The 19,443-nt window shown below is 36.7% G+C and overlaps 2 non-coding genes across 2 annotated transcripts; one reads left to right on the top strand and one right to left on the bottom strand.

Annotated features, from left to right (window-relative positions):
- Nucleotides 1–11,206: 11,206 nt before the first annotated feature.
- LOC112096571 lies at nt 11,207–11,310 on the top strand. The gene has a single exon (XR_002904472.1). It is a non-coding gene; the product is annotated as a small nucleolar RNA R71 (small nucleolar RNA).
- Nucleotides 11,311–17,251: 5,941 nt separating this feature from the next.
- Nucleotides 17,252–17,358, bottom strand: LOC112096616. The gene has a single exon (XR_002904514.1). It is a non-coding gene; the product is annotated as a small nucleolar RNA R71 (small nucleolar RNA).
- Between the last annotated feature and the right edge of the window lie 2,085 nt (nt 17,359–19,443).

Below are 19,443 nucleotides of genomic sequence, written 5' to 3'. Positions count from 1 at the left end.
TGAATTGTCTATTGGAAGTAGCTGCCATTGGGATACTTCTCAAAAATAATTTGAGTGCTTGACAAAAAATCATATTTAATAATCTTAGTGACAGTGGATCACAGTTGTGTATGAGGTAGCATGTCAGTGTCAATTAACGTGTAAAGCACATGGCTCGAGAGTAAAAAATCAAACAGTAAAAAGAAAAAAATGATAAAATAAAATTATTAAAGACAATAATGCAAATGATAAAACAACAGTAAAATAAAACATCAGTGAAGTAAAAGGATATTTCTAGGTAGTTGCGACTGTGGCTCACATCTTCCTCTGGTTTTACGTCCAGAAACGGCTTGAACGCCCTCTATGGGTCGAGGATAAGCTTCCCATCCAGTTTTCTTATAAACTGGCAAATAGGGTCGTTTATAGTCAGATTCCCGAGACTATATTGTGCATGCTCTTTCTGGAATAATGGCTATAACTGGAGAATCGCTTCTTGCACATATCCACTGGGATATGTTTCAAGAGATAAAAGGATATCATCCAATGACTCTTTATTCAAGCCATCCCTAATGAATTGAATCTTATCTTCCCTGTTATCAGACACCATTCCTAAAGAACATGGGTTTTTATTTCATCTCATTCTGGTAAATTTATGATAAGCAATTTAAAATTCTTCGAGCTCTTCGTTTTCTTGCATAATTTCCTTTACCACAACCAGGCATGTATGCAATAAATTTTGGAGGTAACTCACCTGTCAAACATACTTTGGCCTCGATTAATCAACGGATGTCAGCATGTATGTTATTCCTCATGAGCAATCGCATGCGTTTGAACCGAGTTTTATAGATTGTAAGGAGGGCATTTTGAGGAAGTAAAGGGAATCGATTGTGAAGCTTTGCTAAAATCTCGTTTCTGTCCATACCTTCGCCTCAGAATATCAGTTATTATGGAAAACTGAAGTAACCGACTTGATTGTCACGGAGTACCGTTATCCGCCACTTCACCGGGGTAACAAACTAAAGCACACAAACAAAGAAAAACAAACTAAAACACATAAAGAAAATTACAATCATCCTCTTATTGAATTTACCTCAAGCTCCAATTGGATGTTGTAGACACTGTTGTGCAAATTTTAATGTACTCGCAAGCGCACGAATCTATTGTAGCATAAACTAATGGTGACGAGTGTCGATCCTACGAGGAGGTGGATTTTAATTATATATAGAATTAATTTTGTAAATGGGTGGTTGGAATTGTGGTGGAAGTGATTTAAATTATCCTAAAATTGGAATTGAAATGGCGATAATAAATTCTAAAATTGGACTTGCAATGGCGAGAATAAATTGAAGAAAAATCTATTGAAATGATGTACTTGGGTATCTGGATTCGTATCAACATGCATCATGGGCTAAATATTCCTTATTAATGCCAATTAAATCATGAGGGGAGAATCCACACCTCATGAACCACGCTCTAATCAATATGGTGCTAAGAGCTTATCATGCCAAATAATAATAACCTTATACTAGAGGGCCGGTGAAACCAATGCGGTACTAGACAAGATTAGTATTATTTGTCGACGAGAAGTCAAAACATCAACAAAAACTAGAGGGGAAGAGAAAATAAATTTACCAAATAAAGCTCATGACACATGTTGAGACTTCACCTTCAACCCAAGCTTGAAAGAAAATTAGCCACTCATAATTGAACTAGGGGAAAAATGGGAATTTATTAAAATACGAAGAAAATACAAGATGGAGAGGGAATTACAGAAAATGGAGTCCAAAAATGGATTCAGAGATATCAAATGAGGGGGGGAAGGCCCCCTTTTTATAGATACATGGAGTAAATCATGGCCATCGGATTAAAAACAGTTTGGACGCTCAGGATTGCGTCACGTCATCAGTCAACAGTACGTGGTTTGACCACGTGGATGAACAGTAACACGGTTTGACTCGGATGAACAGTAACGCGGTTTGACTCGGATGAACAGTAACACGATTTGACTGAAAATAATCCAGTGTAACGCATGTACCGTACGCGAGATTTTTCGTCCACTGATATGCTGCCACGTCACCATCAACAGTACATAAGAATTTTAGCCCAACAAGATCGTGACACCTCATCAGTCAATGCTACATCATCGGTCAATCCCACGTCATCGATCCGTCTATGTGAACAGTGTCGTGAACAGTAATGTAAATAGTACCGTACACGTGAATAGTACCGTACATATGAATAGTGCCATTTTTCCTTTTATACTCCTCCTAAGGTTTTCGACCGTCCTGAGTTCAAAAGTAATGTTCGTTTTGCCGTTTGATCTCTCCTTTATTATGAAATGACTATAATGCCCCTAAAATACATAAAATACTTAATTAAAATAAAACACATGTAATTAATCACAAGAAGGTTAAATACATAAAAGTAAGGGTTGGTAGTAAAACTTGAAATGTAAAATGACGGTTTTCGCCTTTATAAATATGCATTTTCTAACACTCAACACACCCCCCAACCAGCTTATTGCTAGTCCCTAGCAAATAAAGCGAAAATAAAATTTAAATTCAAAATAAATTTTTTTTTTAATAGAAACACTCGTATTTATTCCATCAGATTAATGATAGCAATCAAATAAAAGTATAAGTATTATCTCCAGTCTAAAGCAACATCACACCCACATCAACCAACCACATGAATCAGCCCAGTAGACTTTGTTATAGCTACTTTCAAGAATGACATGTCAAACCCCAAAATCTCACTGAAAGTAGTGACACTCTCACAAAGAAATTAAAACTAATAAAAATAGTCACTCCAATGAATGGTAATTGAGAGAGAAAATAATAAAGAAGTGATATCACATGCTCTCACCAAGATGAAAGAAATATGCCCTCAGCTTAGAAATAATACAATCTCAAGTCAAATAAAAATGCTAGTCAACCCAATTTATTTATCTTTTTTTTTCTTTTATTTATTTATTTATTTTTATTATGCACCACTACATCTTTTTAGCCCATATAACTAGCTTCTACTTCAAACTATAGTTCCCTAAAGTCAAGAAGGACTTTTATTAGGACGTAACGTAGGCTGGGGATATGACTAACAAAGAAGGGAAATAAGGAAAACAAATTGTATGTTTGAGAAAAATGCAGAGAATTTTTTTTTTTTTGGAAGTTGCAAGGTGGATTTCACCTATTATTATTATTTTTTCTTTTGAAACAACAACTTTTGTTTTGTTTTTTTTTTTTGCTTTTATTTGGCATAACTTTACTGAACAACATAATTATTTACATTTTCTCAAACATAAATAGGTGATGGAACTTATAAGACATTGGGTAATACTCCAAATCGGAGTGAGTCAAGATGATAAGTTTGACAAAGAAAGGTTTTTTTTTTTAAAGGCTCAAAAGGGTTAACTATAGATATTTGATAAAAGGGATGGCTAGAAAGGCTCAAACGGATCAAAGATGGCCTTTCCATCGTCTTTTAGGGCTCTAAATAATCTTCCATATCTACTAGTTAGATGGGCCTCCAAATGTAGCAACACACTTTTTTTTTTCTTGTTTTTTTTTAATTTTACAATTTTTTTTAAGGGTTAACTCAAAAGAAATCTAGAGATCGTGTATACAATAATAAACTGTTAAGCTATATAAAGAATGGGCAAAAGGGTTACTCTCCAAGAAACATGATAGGCTCAAAAACTCACTTAGTACTTATTATGACATGTTCATTCTTTCAAGCAACTCATATTTGTCTCTGACATCAACATGTAGAGTAGCAAACATAATGTAACATCACTTAAGACCAAAGATAATACAAATACTAAAATTTGAAATTAATCATGTCATCCAATGTTAAAACAAATCACACAATTTTTTTTTAAACAACATTCTACCCCCCAACCTATTCTAAACATGAAAGGAAAATATGCATGCAGAAATGTGAAAATGATGCATAAAAACTAATTAGAAAAGTTACACGTAAAATGATAGAAAATGAAAATGGTTTTTTTTTTTAAGAAGATGCGTTTCTAGAGGCACTACACTCCATATTCAACCATCTTCGACTCAAAAGTTGGAAAATGTATATTTATAGAGGAGAAATTAAAAAGAAGAAGAAAAATAAACATCAAAACTTAATAAAGAAAAAGAAATTTATTTATTTATTTTTATTTTTTTTTTGTGTTTTTTTTAATTAATTTTTTTAAAACGATGAAGATGCGTTTCTAGAGTCACTACCCTCCATATTCAGCCATCTTCAACACAAAAACGTTAGCAATAGTTAGTTTCTACAACACAAAATTAGTAAAAACTTAACCAAAATTTCACAATTGTCGACTATTCCCTCCCCCCAACCAGAATGAAACATTGTCCTCAATGTTTAAAAGGAAAGAAGTAGAGTTTAGAAAACATCACCTGAGTGGTGCAACACAGAAGAAAATATTTACAAGCAGAGAGTTAAATCTAATTTATACTTCTTACTGCGGCTATTGTTACCATCATTATTTGGATGCTCCAACACAAAGGTCCAGGGGTCTGGCTCCGGTCTATAAGCTTGTAACAGATCAAGTAGCTCATTAGCAGTGTGAGCACAAATAAAGAGTTTTTTCGCATTAGAGGGAATGAAATAGTTTTTTATTGCATGGTTAAGAAATGCGATAAAGCCATCATAAAAGTTATTGACATTTAACAAACCGATGGGTTTATGGTGGATGTGCAGATGGGCCCAAGATGCTAGTGTGATAAGTGCCTCTAGTGTTGCAAGATCTCTTGGAAGGACAATAAAAGCATCAGCATGATTAAGCATTTCAGTTATTCTTTCTTGCATACCTGAGACGACTAACTCTTCTCCAGTTGATGAGTCAGACGAACTGCCCAAAGGTTTTAGGGCTCTTGGGATGATGCCTAACACTTGCCTGCCTCTGATAAAAGCTGCTTCTGAGACCATTTTTGATAACCCTCGATTACCTCCTCCATACACGAAGTGTAATTTTCTCTCTGCTATATTTCGACCAAGATCGATTGCTGCCTCAACAAACTCTTTATGTTTGCCATAGGTAAATCCAGAAAGCACACAAATGTTCTTGAATTGTCTATTGGGAGTAGCTGCCATTGGGATACTTCTCAAAAAAACATTTAAGAGTCTTGGTGACAGTGGGTCACAGTTGTGTATGAGGTAACATGTCAGTGTCAAATAACGTATAAAGCACATGGCTCGCGAGTAAAAAAAAAAGAAATAGTAAAAAGGAAAAAGTAAATACTAAAAAGGAAAAAGCAAACAGTAATAAATTATTAAAGACAATAATGCACACAATAAAACAATAGTGAAATAAAATAACAGTAAAGTGAAAGGATATTTACAGGTAGTTGCGACTGTGGCTCACATCTTCCTTTGGTTTTACGTCCAGAAACGGCTTGAACACCCTCTATGGGTCGAGGATAGGCTTCCTATCTAGTTTTCTTATAAACTAGCAAACATGGTCGTTTATAGTCAGATTCCCGAGACTATATCGTGCATGCTCTTTCTGGAATAATGGCCATAACTGGAGAATCGCTCCTTGCACATATCCACTGGGATGCGTTTCAAGAGACAAAAGGATATCATCCAATGACTCCTTATTCAAGCCATCCCTAATGAATTGAATCTTATCTTCCCTGTTATCAGACACTATTCCTAAAGAACATGGGTTTTTATTACAACTCAATCTGGTACACTTATGACAAGCAACAGAAATTCTTCGAGCTCGTCGTTTTCTTGCATAATTTCCTTTACCACAACCCGCCGATCGTACTTTCGCCTCGATTAACCAACAGATATCAGCAGGTATGTTATTCCTCATGAGTAATCGCATGCGTTCGGACTGAGCTTTATAGATCGTAAGGAGGGCATTCTGAGGAAGTGAAGGGAATCGCTTGTTAAGCTTCGCTAGAGTCTCGTTTCTGTCCATACCTTCGCCTCAGAATATCAGTTATTATGGGAAACTAAAGTAACCGACTTGATTGTCACGAAGTACCGTTATCCGCCACTTCACCGGGGTAACAAACTAAAGCACACAAACAGAAAAATAAATTAAAACACACAAAGAAAATTAAAATCGTCCTCTTATTGAATTTACCTCAAGCTCTAACTGGATGTCGTAAACACTTCTCTCAATGTCTCGGAGTTGGCGTTCTAAACCCTCAACATAGGCTACTAACTCTGGTGGTTGTAGAGCCCAAATGCGATGTGTTTTACAAAATTGAATCTGCCTTTTGAGATGAGTTTTGACACGTTGAAGTGGTTTAAGAATGTTCAGGAGGAACGGTCTAAGTAAGGTACTCATGATTAAAAATGATAAAAGAAAACTTAATAGTTAAACAAACACACTTATGCAAAAATAATTTCAATTAGCAGAAGAATAATATAAAGAAAGAGAAAAACATCAAATCAACGAAAAGAAAAAAAATCAATTCAAATCTGGTGGGTCACTCAAATTTATTTCGGTGTCTTCTCCGTGTGGTTGGTACTCTACATATGACTTTAATCTTTGACCATTAACTTTAAACGTGACACCGTTCTTTGGGTCCTTAATTTCAATTGCCCCATGTGGAAAAATAATATGAACAATAAAGGGACCAGACCATCGAGAGCGTAACTTACCTGGGAATAGGTGCAAGCGAGAATTGAATAAAAGCACTTTCTGACCTGGAGTGAACGATTTTCTCATAATTTGCTTATCATGGAAGACTTTCATTCGTTGCTTGTAAATCTTGGCATTTTCGTATGCGTCATTGCGAATTTCTTCAAGTTCTGCCAGTTGTAATCTTCTTTCTGAGCTGGCTTGCTGCATGTCAAAGTTGAATTTCTTGATGGCCCAATACGCACGATGCTCGAGTTCCACAGGTAGGTGGCAAGCTTTTCCATACACTAGCCTGTAGGGTGACATCCCAATCGGGATCTTGAAAGCCGTTCTATATGCCCATAAGGTATCATTAAGTCTTAATAACCAATCTTTTCTGTCCGGCCTCACCGTCTTTTCTAATATGTACTTTATTTCTCGATTGTAGATCTCAACTTGGCCACTGGTTTGCGGATGATACAGGGTCGCCACTTTGTGTGTGATTGAATACTTTGTCAAAAGAGCTTTGAATGCTTTGTTACAAAAGTGGGCACCACCATCACTGATTATTGCTCGAGGGAATCCAAAACGTGAGACAATATTGCTTTTCAAAAATCCTATCACCACCTTGTGATCATTGGTTTTACATGGAATTGCTTCTACCCCTTTCGATACATAGTCAACAGCAACCAATATGTATTGATGGTCAAAAGAAGGGGGAAAGGGTCCCATGAAGTCGATACCCCATACATCAAAAATCTCAACCACTAAAATTGGATTTAGTGGCATCATGTTCCTTCGTGTAATGCTCCCCATTCGTTGACACCTATCACATGAAGAACAAAAAGTGTAAGCATCTCGAAATATAGTTGGCCAATAAAAACCACATTGTAAAACTTTAGTTACTGTTTTCTTAGCACAGAAATGGCCTCCACAAGCTTGTTCATGGCAGAATGAAAGAATATTCTGAATTTTATTTTCTGGGATACATCGTCTAACAATTTGATCAGCACAATACTAGAACAAATACGGGTCATCCCAAAAGAAATTCTTTATCTCTGCAAAGAATTTAGCCTTGTCTTGCTTGGTCCAATGCTCTGGAAGTTTACCTGTAACAAGATAATTAACTATATCAGCATACCAAGGTAATACTTCCACATTCATTAATTGTTCATCTGGAAATGACTCATTCAATGGTAATGATTCTGTAATTGTGTCAAAATGGAGACGAGAGAGGTGGTCCGCCACAACATTTTCTATCCCTTTCTTATCTTTAAATTCCAAGTCAAATTCCTGCAAAAGTAACACCCAACGAATTAGTCTAGCTTTTGCATATTTCTTTGTGAGAAGATATTTAAGAGTAGCATGATCTGTGAACACGATTATTTTACAACCAATGAGATAAGATCGAAATTTCTGCAATGCAAACACTACTGCTAGCATTTCTTTTTTAGTAGCTGAATAGTTCAACTGTGCATCATTTAATGTCATACTAGCATAGTAAATAACGTGGGGAATTCGATCAACTCTTTGTCCTAATACTGCTCCTACTGCATAATCAGATGCATCACACATGAGTTCAAATGGTAAGCTCCAGTTTGGGGTCTGAATGATGGGTGATGATGTCAACAACTGCTTTAGTTTTTCAAATGCCACAAGACATGAATCATCAAAGATAAAAGGTACATCCTTAGCAAGTCAATTGCATAAGGGTCTAGAAACTTTGCTAAAACGTCTATAGAAACCAGCATGCCCAAGAAAATATCGTACTTCTCTGACTATTTTGGGTGGAGGAAGATTAGAAATGAGATCCACCTTGGCTTTGTCAACCTCAATACCTTTACTCGAAATGATGTGACCGAGAACAATACCTTGTTTTACCATAAAATGACACTTCTCCCAATTTAAGACCAAGTTCTTCTCGATACATCTCTGCAGAACTAGTGTTAGATGATGTAAATATTGATCAAACGAGTCACTAAAGATAGAAAAATCATCCATAAAGACTTCAAGGAATCGTTTAACCATATCAGAAAAAATGCTCAACATGCATCGTTGAAATGTAGCAGGTGCATTGCATAATCCAAATGACATTCTCCGATATGCAAATGTGCCAAAAGGGCAAGTGAACGTAGTTTTCTCCTGATCTTTTGGTGCTATGGGGATCTGATTGTATCCTGAGTAGCCATCTAGAAAGCAATAAAATTCATGACCTGCTAATCTATCAAGCATTTGATCAATAAATGGTAAAGGAAAATGGTCTTTACGTGTGACAGAATTCAACTTCCTATAATCAATGAATACACGCCATCTTGTAGTCACTCTAGTGGGTATCAATTCATTATCGGCATTGGTAACTACAGTGACTCTGACTTTTTGGGGACAACTTGCACAGGACTGACCCATGAACTATAAGGAATGGGATAAATGATACCTGTGTCTAATAGCTTAAGGACTTCTGTTCTAACAACTTCTTTCATGTTAGGATTTAACCGACGTTGCATCTCCCTAGTAGTTTTAGCATTTTCATCAAGGTGAATGTAATGCATGCAGTCTACTGGGTTTATACCTTTAATATCTGCTATGGTCCATTCTAATGCCCCTTTGTGCTCTTTCAAAACATCCAACAACTTACCTTTTTGTTCGTCATTGAGGGATGCTGAGATGATTACCGGTAGAGTACTTTCTTCTCCCAAAAATACATATTCCAGAGTGTTGGGTAATGGTTTGAGCTCGAGTTTCGGTGATGATTCTGATGATGGGATGAATTTCTTCTCTGATGGTGCTAGTTGCTCAACTCTTGACTTCCATTTATTAGTGTCCATAGATGGTGCTGAGTCAAGCAGGGTGTTGACCTCATCGACCGATCTGTCAATATCAAAATCCAAACCAAAGTGAGTTAAACATGTTTGTAAAGGATCATCACTAAGGTTTGAAATAAAAGTATCATCAACTAATGCTTCAATTAAATCCACATCAACAATTCCATCATCTGCACTGTGAGGTTGTTTGGCAATGTTGAAGATGTTCAGCTCCATAGTCATGTTGCTGAAGGACAACTGCATATTTCCGGTCCTGCATTGAATGTGAGCATCCGCAGTTGCCAAGAAAGGTCGGCCTAGAATAATGGGGATGTGCTTCCTCGAGTCCTGTATTGGTTGAGTGTCAATTACAATGAAATCAACAGGAAAATAAAACTTGTCTACCTGGATAAGCACGTCCTCCATAATGCCACGAGGTATTTTCGTGGACCGATCTGCAAGTTGTAACACCACTGGAGTTGGGTGTAATTCTCCAAGTCCAAGTTTCACAAACACTGAATAAGGTAACAGATTTACACTAGCTCCTAAATCCAACAAAGCATTCTCAATTGTGTGGTTCCCTATGCTACATGAGATAGTGGGGGAGCCTAGGTCTTTGCATTTTAAAGGAATTTTGTGTTGGAGTATAGAACTAATGTTTTCTGTTAAAAATGCCTTCTTTTGAACATGCATATTTCTCTTTTTAGTATAAAGGTCTTTAAGAAACTTAGCATAAGATGGAACTTGCTTAATAGTATCAAGCAAAGGGATATTAACACTTACCTGTTTGAAGATTTCAAGAATCTCACCTGTGGATTTTTCCTTTTTTCCTTTAGCTAACCTCTGAGGAAATGGAGCTTTCGGAACATATTCTCGTGGGTTAGTTTCTTTTTTCTCCACCGGTGATGAGTCCTCAACACTCACAGGTACAATTTGATTTTCTTTTGTCACCGGCATCTCCACTTTGTTGTCGACTTCTTTTCATTTTCGCAAGGTCATGACTGCTTTGACCTCTCCATGCTGCTGTGGTGAACTGGCACTTGCTTCATGTACTCCTTTAGGATTAGGTACTGGTTGACTTGGAAATTTGCCTTTCTCAATAGTCATTGCCAAGGTCTGAACTGAAGAAGCAAGTTGTCCTACTATCTTCTCGAGGCTTGAAACTGATTGAGCTTGTAAGTTGAAGCCTGCTCTTAACTCATTTCGTAGTCCATCAATGGTGCGGTTCTGTTGCTCAATCGTGGAGTGAGTAACATTCCTGAAATTTTGGAATGCATCCTCCCATGGTCTAGGTTGAGAGTGGTTTTGGTTTTGATTGTATGGTCTGAATGGTGGCTAAGAGGCTTGAGGAATTTAAGGAATTGGTGGAGCTGGAGCTGCTGGTCCATTCTGTTGGAATCCTTGAGACCATGAAAAATTGGGGTGGTCTCTCCATCCAGGGCTATATGTGTTGGAGTATGGGTTGTAATTTGATGGCTTTCTCATTACACCTATGACATTGGCTTGATCGGAGTATGAGTCAGGGTTATGTGGTTCTGTTGATTTAGCAGTCGATAACGATGCTATTTGTCGAGCAAGACCTTCAACCATCTCCTTGAATTCTTTGATTCCTGAAGTTGACTCGCCAATGTGAACCTCATTTACTCCCTTAATTCTTCTAGTATTCCTGAATGATCGACTCCGTTGTTGGGAATTATCCGCTTGTCGCTGGAAGAATTCCCAAATCTCTGATGCACTTTTTGACATTAGCTCTCCTCCACTTGTTGCCATTAGCCATTCTTGCACATTTGGTAGTAATCCCTCCAAAAAGTATTGGCATTGGTGCCATTTCTCGTACCCATGATGTGGACACTTCAAGAGTAGCCCATTAAATTGCTCCCATGTTTCAAAAAATTGCTCGTCCTCTCTCTGGGTAAACTCTGAGATTTCCCTGCGAATAGCATTGGTTTTATGCACTGGGAAATATTTATTCAAAAATTTAGTTACCATTTGTTCCCATGATGAAATGTTATTGGCAGGCAATGTATTAAGCCATGAACGAGCTCTATCCTTTAAAGAAAATGAGAATAATCTGAGTTTAACATCATCGTCTGAAAAATTTTCATATTTAAAAGTTTGACAAATGGTATGAAAATTATTCAGATGATTATATGGATCTTCATTTTCTAGGCCATAAAATGTGGGGAGACAATTTAGCGCACTAGGTTTTAATTCAAACCTCCTAGCAGCTACATTTGGGTATCTTATACATGATGTGCTCAAATTTCCTAAAGGACTGAAATAATCTTTAAATGGCCTCTCCTGTGGTTGCAAATCCATTTTATTTTTTACTTGTTTGTGTGTGCGAAGTGTTTTCTCAAGTTCAAGGTCTATAGGTTCAAGATTGGGTAATAATGACCTTCGACCATGCATGCAAAACAAATAAAATAAAAAATAAAGATGGGAACAAAATAAATAAAAATAAAGAAGAGAGAGAAATTACGATACTAACCTTATTGCGCTATTACAAACTTTCTATAAAAATACACAAAAACAAATACATGAAATAAATTAACTAAAAAGAATTAGTAAGATAAACAAAAATTACAAAGAAAAAAAATAACTTGAAAATTAAATTATAGAAATTTAAAGAAGAGAAAAAGAAAAGAAATTACTAACCTCTAAATGCGGATTCAATTTTTTTTAATAAAAAATACAATAAAAGAAATAAAAGAAATTATTCACAAAAATTAATTCTATGAATTAAAATTACTTACCTCCCCGGCGACGGCGCCAAAAACTTGTTGTGCAAATTTTAATGTACTGGCAAGCGCACGAATCTATTGTAGTATAGACTAATAGTGACGAGTGTCGATCCCACGAGGAGGTGGATTTTAATTATATATAGAATTAATTTTGTAAATGGGTGGTTGGAATTGTGGTGGAAGTGATTTAAATTATTCTAAAATTGGAATTGAAATAGCGATAATAAATTCTAAAATTGGACTTGCAATGGCGAGAATAAATTGAAGAGAAATCTATTGAAATGACGTACTTGGGTATCTGGATTCGTATCAACATGCATCATGGGCTACCAGAAATGAGGTAAATGATACCTACATCTAATAACTTAAGGACTTCAATTTTAACAACTTCTTTCATGTTAGGATTTAACCGACGTTGCATTTCCCTAGTAGGTTTAGCATTTTCATCAAGGTGAATGTAATGCATGCAGTCTATTGGGTTTATACCTTTGATGTCTGCTATGGTCCATCCTAATGTTCCTTTGTGCTCTTTTAGAACATCCAACAACTTACCTTTTTGTTCGTCATTTAGGGATGATAAGATGATTACCGGTAGAGTACTTTCTTCTCCCAAAAATGTATATTCCATAGTGTTGGGTAATGGTTTGAGCTCGAGTTTCGGTGGTGATTCTAATGATGGAATGAGTTTCTTCTCTGATGGTGCTAGTTGTTCAACTCTTGACTTCCATTTATTAATGTCCATGGATGGTGCTGAGTCAAGTAGGGCGTTGACCTCATCGACTGATCTGTCAATATCAAAATCCAAACCAAAGTGAGTTAAGCATGTTTGTAAAGGGTCATCACTAAAGTTTGAAAGAAAAATATTATCAACTAATGCTTCTATTAAATCCACATCAACAATTTCATCATCTGCATTGTGAGGTTGTTTGGCAATGTTGAAGATGTTTAGCTCCATAGTCATGTTGCCGAAGGACAACTATACATTTCAAGTTCTGCATTGAATGTGAGTATCGGCAGTTGCCAAGAAAGGTCGGCCTAGGATAATGGGGATGTGCTTCCTTGAATCATGGATTGGTTGAGTGTTAATTACAATGAAATCAACAGGAAAATAAAACTTGTCTACCTGGATAAGCACATCATCTACAATACCACTGAAGTTGGATGTAATTCACCCAGTCTAAGTTTCACGAATACTGAATAAGGCAACATATTTATACTAACTGCTAAATCCAACAAAGCATTCTCAATTGTGTGGTTTCCTATACTACATGAGATAGTGGGGGAGCCTGGGTCTTTGCATTTTAGAGAAATTTTGTGTTTAAGTATAGAACTAACGTTTTCTGTTAAAAAGACCTTCTTTTGAATATGAAATTTTCTCTTTATAGTACAAAGGTCTTTAAGAAATTTGGCATAAGATGAAACTTGTTTTATAGCATCAAGTAAAAGGATGTTAACACTTACCTATTTGAAGATTTCAAGAATCTCACCTGTGGATTTTCCTTTCTTTCCTTTAGCTAACCTCTGAGGAAATGGAGCTTTGGGAACATATTCTCGTGGGTTGGTTTCTTCTTTCTCTTCCGATGGTAAGTCCTCAGTATTTACAGGTACAATTTAATTTATTTTTATCACTGGTATCTCCACTTTGTTGTTGACTTCTTTTCCTTTTCGTAAGGTCATGACAGCTTTGACCTCTCCGTGCTGCTGTGGTGAACTGGTACTTACTTCATGCACTCCTTTAGGATTAGGCACTAGTTGACTTGGAAACTTATCTTTCTCAACAGTCATTGCCAAGGTCTGAATTGAAGAAGCAAGCTGTCCCCATCTTCTCGAGCCTTGAAACTGATTGGGCTTGTGAGTTAAAGTCTGCTCTCATCTCATTTCATAGTTCATCAATGGTGCGGTTCTATTGCCCAATCATGGAGTGAGTAACATTCTTAAACTTCTAGAATGAATTCTCCCATGGTTTGGTTTGAGAGTAATTCTGGTGTTGATTGTATGGTCTAAATGGTGGCTGAGAGGCTTGAGGAATTTGAGGAATTGGTTACGTTGGTGGAGCTGGAGCTGCTGGTCCATTCTGTTGGAATCCTTAAGACCATGAAAATTTTGGGTGGTCTCTCCATTCAGGGTTATTTGTGTTGGAGTATATGTTGTAATTTGATGGTTTTCTCATTACACCTATGACATTAGCTTGATCTGAGTATGAGTCATGGTCATGTGGTTCTGTTGATTTAGCAGTCGTTAACGATGCTATTTGTCGAGAAAGGCCTTCAACCATTTCTTTGACTTCTTTAATTCCTGAACTTGACTTGCCAATGTGAACCGCATTCACTCCCTTAATTCTTTTAGTATTCATGAGTGATCGATTCCGTTGTTGGGAATTATCTGCTTGTCGCTGGAAAAATTCCCAAATCTCTGATGCACTTTTTGACATTAGCTCTCCTCCGCTTGTTGCCATTAGCCATTCTTGCACATGTGGCAATAATCCCTCCAAGAAGTATTGACATTGGTGCCATTTCTCGTACCCATGATGTGGACACTTCAAGAGTAGCCTATTGAATCGCTCCTATGTTTCGAAAAACTGCTCGTCTTTTCTCTGGGTAAACTCTAAAATTTCCCTGCGAATAGCATTGGTTTTATGCACTGGGAAATATTTATTAAAAAATTTTGTTACCATTTGTTCCCATGATGTAATGCTATTAGCAGACAATGTATTGAGTCATGAACGAGCTCTATCATTTAAAGAAAATGGGAATAGTCTAAGTTTAACATCATCATCTGAAAAATTCTCATATTTAAATGTTTGAGAAACAGCATTAAAATCATTCAATTAATTATATGGGTCCTCATTTTCTAGGCCATAGAATGTTGGGAGACAATTTAGCACACTAGGTTTTAGTTCAAAACTCATAGCAGCTACATTTGGGTATCTTATGCATGATGTGTGATAACTCTATGAAATGAGAGTTATTATGGCAATTCTAAACTTAAATCAAGACTACTTAGAGAGTAAATTATGTATTTCTATTGCATTTTTGTTACATTTTGTATAAATAATCATTTTAGTCAATCTTAATATGTTTTACTCGATTTAAAGTAATTTGTGCTCAAATTGTGTGCATAATTGTAGGTTTCCAGAAGCTTATAATTCATGGAATGAATGCTATGCAATAGGCTGGCAAAAAAGGAGGAAGAACATGGCTATAAAAAAATTGAAACAAATCTGGAACAGTGCTGTTGCTGTAGCCATTGCTGTAGAAACCATTGCTGTAGCAATCTTGGAACAACGACAGAGAAAATTCTGTGTGGGATAACTGCAGAATTGCGATCTGCAATTTCCTAATCTGACTTATGCGCGCCCTAGGGTTCCGTTTACCCTAATTTTCAACTATAAAAGAAGCATACATCATAAGGAAAAGAGGAGCCGTCATCAAAAGAGAAAAACACAAATAAACAAAAGAAAAACAAGATTCAAGAGAGAGATTAAGGGCTGCACAAGAGGAGAATTGGCAGAAATCAATTGGGATCTCAATCTTTTTTATTCTCCTCTTGCTTTCTCATTTTTTATTTATTTATGGGGATGTGTTTCATAGCTGAAACTTTGTTCTTTATTTTTCTTTTACAAACCATGAACTAAATTTATTTGTGGTTGAGTGATAAACAATCTTGATGGTTTATTGACTGAATATATGTGTTGCTGCATGTTGTCTGTAGCAATTTATTTTGATAGTATTTATTTTATTCATTATTTTGGTTGATCACCCATTTAATGATACAAGTTAGGAGAGAGCAGCAAAATGGCCTATCTTAGTGGAACATTTTAGAACAACAATTGATCTTAAATTGAGTTTCCCGGATTGAGTTTTACTTGAGTCCCAAAAGGGTCATGCTTGATTTAAGATTAGTGATGAACTAGACATAAGGATTCACCTTGTAGGTAAATAGAACCTAAGCGTGTAATGCTATATCTTATGTTGGCATAACAATTGATCACTGTTAGGTTGCATATAGATATAAGATATCCAACATGCGACGGCTAAGGATACATAAGGATTCTGTCCAGTGCTATAGCAGATGCTGCAGCAACCGAGCCAAACATTAGAAAAATAGTCAATACCATTAAGAGAATTTATTCACTCAACTACTATATACTCCAATTAGTTTTATCATTGAGCTTGACGTGATAGTTTACTTTGTTGCATTTATTTATTGTGTTTTTATTTTAATTAGTACATTAGTTTTATTAATTGTTTATTTTATTTTAGCACAAAATCTGCACTGTTAAGATTGCTGTAGCAAATCTGATAACATCAATCCCTGTGGAGACGATCTTGAATACTAATCACTTTATTACTTGTTGTGTACAATTTGTACATTGACACCAATAACATTAGTATTTATACACCAACAAGTTTTTTGCGCCGTTACCGGGGATTGATTGTTAATTGTGATTTGTGAAATTAGTTTTAACGGTGCTAATTTTTTTTTATTTGTTTAATTTGTTGACATAGGTGATCTAGCAACCCTTGCATGCGCAAATATAAATCTGTTGACTTCCAGTTTGACCCAGAAATTGAAAGAACTGCAAGGAGATTGAGAAGAGAGCATCGGGAATTACAAGCTGCTGTAGTAATGGATGATTTGCAAGATTTGAGAAACTTGAACTGTAGAGAGGGGATACAACCAGTCAATGTACATGAAGGTCTGAATGGACAATGTGTTCAAAGGCAACCAGGGAACAATAACATTATTCACATGGCAAATGATAGAGATAGAGCCATTCGAGACTACACAGTGTTGACTCCTCAAGCCATACGTCCGGGAATAGTTAGACCCGACGTTCAAGCTGACAATTTTAAACTCAAACCAGTGATGTTTCAGATCCTTCAAACAGTGGGGCAATTTAATGGTTTTCCATCCGAAGATCCTCATCTACACCTTAAGTTATTTTTGGAAGTAAGTGATGCTTTCAAGATTGCTGGAGCATCGCAAGAAGCATTGAGACTCAGACTTTTTTCGATTTCTTTGAGAGATCGAGCAAGAGCATGGTTGAATTCTCTACCACCAGATTCTATCACTACATGGAATTTTTGGCTGACAAATTTTTGATGAAATACTTCCCGCCGACCAAGAATACAAAGTTGAGGAACGAGATCACATCTTTCCATCAACTTGAAGATGAGAGCTTGTGTGATGCATGTGAGAGATTTAAGGAGTTACTCAGAAAATGTCCTCATCATGGTATTCCTTGTTGCATACAGTTGGAAACTTTCTATAATGGTCTCAACCCAAGCACTAGATTGATGGTGGACGCTTCAACAAATGGGGCCTTGTTATCTAAGTCTTACAATGAGGCTTATGAAATTTTTGGAGAAAATAGCCAACAATAACTATCAGTGGCCATCAACCAGACAAGCTGCAGCAAGAGGAACAACAAGAGTCCATAACGTAGATGCATTGACAGCATTATCAGCCCAAGTAGCTTTATTAACAAAGATGGTAAAGGCAATGACTACTGCTCCAGCAACTGTTAACGAAATTTCTGATGTGTCTTGCGTTTATTGTGGAGAAGGGCATTTATTCGACAATTATCCTGGGAATCCAACTTCAGTCAATTATGTGGGCAGCTTCAATAGACAGAACTAGGACAATCCATATTCAAACACTTACAACCCTGGATGGAGACATCACCCGAACTTTTCATGGAGTAATCAGAATCAGCCTGCTGCAGCATTCAGTGGACAGAACAGACTTGCTCAACCTAGTGGATTTTATCAGCAAAATCAAGAGCAAAGAAACATCAACAATTATCAACTTAGCTCCTTTGAAGCTTTGATTAAGGATTATATTGTGATGAAGGAAACAATTGTCCAAAGTCATGCTGCATCTTTGAGAAACTTGGAAAATCAAATTGGACAGCTTGCTACAACATTAAGCAACAGACCTCAAGGCAGTTTACCCAGCAACACAGAGGACCCAAGAAGAGAAGGGAAAGAGCACTGCAAAGTGATTAACTTGAGATCTGGAAAGGATATTGATAGTTCAATTGGTGTACCAAAAAGAAGAATTGAGTCCAACAAAGGCAAAGAAGACACACAAGTAGAGAATGAGTAACAATTTTTCACTTTTCAAAATGTAAATCGATACAGTTCTACTACAACATCTGCAGAAAGTTATGATCCAGCACCTAGTGGTGAGGCAGCTACAACATTAACATCAACAGAACCGAGTAAAGCAACAGAGAAACAGTCTGCACAACCTGCTGTAGCACAGCAGTTTAGACACCCATCACCCTTCCCTCAAAGATTTCAGAAGCAGCAACAAGATAAGCAGTTCAGCAAAATCTTGGGAGTGCTGAAACAACTACATATCAATATTCATTTTGTGGAAGCTCTGGAGCAAATGCCAAATTATGCGAAATTTTTGAAAGATATCTTGACAAAGAAAAGAAGACTTGGAGAATTTGAGACAGTTGCTCTAACACAAGAGTGTAGCCGAATGCTTCAGAGTAAGATACCGCAGAAGATGAAGGATCCAAGAAGCTTCACGATCCCTTGCTCCATAGGCACTAAATACAGTGGCAAAGCGCTTTGTGATTTGGGGGCTAGCATCAATCTCATGCCTTTATCAGTGTTTAAGCAATTAGGAGTTGGTGAATGTAGACCAACAACAGTGACTTTACAACTTGCTGAAAAATCTCATGCATATCCAAAAGGAAAGATTGAAGATGGGTTGGTGAAGGTGGATAAATTTATTTTTCGGGTGGATTTCATTGTGCTAGACTTTGAGGCAGACAAAGAAGTGTCAATCATTCTAGGAAGACCTTTCTTAGCCACAGGAAAGACTCTAATTGATGTTCAAAAAGGAGAATTAACCATGAGGGTGAATGACCAGCAAGTTACATTCAATGTGCTGGATGTCATGAAGAGTCCCGATGAGATTAAAGATTGTAATTTTATCAGTGTTGTGGACTTTGTTGTAGCAGAGAGATTACACAGTTGCTACAGTAAGGAAGAAATCAATGTTGTAACATTTGAAGAACTTGATGATAAAGATCATGAAGTAGCTAACATAGCATGGTCAGGGGAGAAGCAACTCTTCAGAATTGACGAGCAAATCCAGCAAAGGGAACTCACACCAGACCAACAAGAATTCAAGGTTAATGGGCCAAGAGTGAAGCACTATATAGGAGATGATATGAACAGCCTAAAAAATGATCGGTTCTTGAAGGATCCAAGTTGAGGAAACAAGAAAGGTCATGCTGAAAGACCTAAAATCAAGCGCTAATTGGGAGGCAACCCAATAAGGGAAGTTGTTTCAAGTTTTTATG

This window comes from Citrus clementina, unplaced genomic scaffold, assembly GCF_000493195.1.
Source record: "Citrus clementina cultivar Clemenules unplaced genomic scaffold, Citrus_clementina_v1.0 scaffold_8, whole genome shotgun sequence".
Taxonomy (NCBI): Eukaryota; Viridiplantae; Streptophyta; class Magnoliopsida; order Sapindales; family Rutaceae; genus Citrus; species Citrus x clementina.
The sequence above is the reverse complement of the archived record's forward strand: the minus strand, read 5'-3'. Positions and strand labels throughout refer to the sequence as shown.